Consider the following 2691-nt stretch of genomic DNA (forward strand, 5'->3'; position numbering starts at 1 on the left):
GAAGTCGTCCATGAACACTTCGACATTATTTCCAATCATGTCAGAGAATATAGCCATCATACATCTCTGAAAAGTGGTCGGGGCGCCACATAACCCAAACGAAACTTTGCGAAAAGCAAACGTGCCAAATGGACAAGTGAAGGTAGTTTTTTCCTGATCCTCTGGTGCAATACAAATCTGATTATACCCTGAATAACCATCCAGAAGACAAAAATACTCATGACCCGCCAACCTAGCAAGCATCTGATCAATAAATGGAAGAGGGAAGTGATCCTTCCTTGTGGCTTTGTTCAATTTTCTATAATCCATGCATACTCTCCATCCTGTAACTGTTCGAGTGGGGATGAGCTCATTCTTTTCATTTGCGACCACAGTGATACCTCCTTTCTTAAGTACACATTGTACGGGGATCACCCACGAGCTGTCAGAAATAGGATAAATGATGTCTGCATCCAGCCATTTCAGAATTTCTTTCTTCACCACCTCCTTCATGATGGGATTCAGTCTGCGCTGCTGTTCCACAGTTGGCTTACTACCTTCCTCTAGCAGAATTTTATGCATACAATATGAAGGACTTATCCCCTTGATGTCTGCTATGGTCCATCAAATAGCCGATTTGAATTCTCTCAAAATCCTTAAGAGCTTGTCTTCCTCACTACCTGAAAGGTCAGATGAAATAATAACAGGTAACGTAGATGAATCACCTAAAAAAGCATACCTCAAGTGTTTAGGTAATGGCTTGAGCTCCAAGGTAGGTGCTTCCTCTATTGATGGTTTGAGCCTTCCTTCAGCATTCTTGAGGTCAGAAGTACCAAGAGATTCAAACGGCATGTCCAGCTTTCGCTTCCAGGGAGAAGCGTTCAGATATTGTAATTGCTCGTTGCCATCTTTATCATCGCTGTCAAAATCCCCCACTAAGGCCTTTTCCAATGCATCAGACATTAGCATGCGATCGAGTTCCGAAGTAACCGCAGAATCAATCACATCCACTTTTAAGCACTCCTCATCTTCTATAGGGAATTTCATTGCCTTGAATACGTTGAAGGTCACATCCTGATCTTGTACCCGCATAGTAAGTTCACCTTTTTGCACATCTATCAAGGTACGGCCAGTAGCCAAGAAAGGCCTTCCCAAGATTATGGGAATCTTCTTATCTTCCTCAAAATCCAGAATAATAAAATCTGCAGAAAAGAAGAGCTTATCCACCTTGACGAGCACATCCTCCACTATGCCCCTTGGGTAAGTAATGGAACGATCAGCCAATTGTAGAGACATGTAGGTGGGTTTTGGATCAGGCAGATCCAACTTTTTAAAGATAGACAACGGCATCAGATTAATGCTTGCTCCCAAATCACAAAGGCACTTGTCAAAAGTCAGATTGCCAATGGTGCAAGAAATGGTGAAGCTTCCTGGATCTTTCAATTTTGGTGGTAACTTTTGCTGCAGAACAGCGCTGCATTCTTCCGTGAGAGCAACGGTTTCAAGGTCATCCAGTTTCACCTTCCTTGAAAGAATAGTCTTCATAAACTTCGCATAACTAGGCATTTGCTCCAGAGCCTCAGCGAAAGGTATATTGATGTGAAGTTTCTTGAACACCTCCAGAAACTTCCCGAACTGTCTATCCAGCTTTTGTTGCTGCAATCTTTTAGGAAAAGGTGGTGGAGGATAGAGCTGTTTCTCCCATGTATAAGCCTCAGGCAGAGTGTGTTCAACAGTAGTCTTCCTTGGTTCCGCCGCTTTCTCCTTTTGCTTAGATTCTTCATCTCTAATTTCAACTTCTCCTTCTTTTGCCTTTTCAGCATCAGCAAATTTTCCAGACCTTAAGGTAATAGCCTTGACTTGCTCTTTAGCTTCCTTCCTTCCTGGTACTTCTATGTCACTGGGAAGGGTGCCAGGTTGACGATTGAGCACTGCATTGGCTAATTGACCGATTTGATTTTCCAAGGTCTTGATAGAAACCGCCTGACTCTTGCATAACAGCTTAAGTTCCTCAAAATCAGCACTAGTAGGTGCAGCTGTACTTCCCTGTTGAGGATATGATTGCCTTGTAGTATACTGCTGTGGTTGCTGGAATCCAGGTGGGTTAAACTGTTTACTCACTCCTTGCTGATATGGTGGCTGAATAGCATTCTGATTATTCCCCCAGCTGAAATTTGGATGATTTCTGTTGTTAGGATGATAGGTCGCTGGCACAGGCTGCTGTTGTCGCTGATAATTATTCACATACTGAACAGATTCGTTGACAAGAGAATACTGATCCGTAGCATGAGAACCTGCATAAAGCTCACAAACCATAGCTATTTGATTAACTCCATATGTTGCCAAAGAATCAACCTTCATTGATAGCGCTTGGAGCTGGGCTGCAATAACGGTGGCTGCATCAACTTCCAGAATACCTGCTACCTTGCCTGACGTCATCCTCTGAGTTGGGTTTTGATGCTCATTTGCAGCCATCGTCTCTATAAGATTATATGCCTCAGTATAGCTTTTAGCCCATAAGGTGCCTCCAGCTGCTGCATCGAGCATGGGCCGAGATTGGGCCCCCAAACCATTATAGAAATCAGTGATCACCATCCAATCCGGCATTCCATGATGTGGACATTTTCTCAACATTTCCTTGTAGCGTTCCCAAGCCTCGCACATAGATTCTGTAGGTTGCTGCGCAAACTGAGTAAGAGCACTCCTCATAGC

At 43.6% G+C, this 2691-nt stretch overlaps 1 non-coding gene across 1 annotated transcript; it reads left to right on the forward strand.

Annotated features, from left to right (window-relative positions):
- Nucleotides 1–2584: 2584 nt before the first annotated feature.
- On the forward strand, nt 2585–2691 carry LOC141669435 (small nucleolar RNA R71). Its single transcript, XR_012553720.1, has one exon. It is a non-coding gene; the product is annotated as a small nucleolar RNA R71 (small nucleolar RNA).

Source organism: Apium graveolens, chromosome 6, assembly GCF_009905375.1.
Source record: "Apium graveolens cultivar Ventura chromosome 6, ASM990537v1, whole genome shotgun sequence".
Taxonomy (NCBI): domain Eukaryota; kingdom Viridiplantae; phylum Streptophyta; class Magnoliopsida; order Apiales; family Apiaceae; genus Apium; species Apium graveolens.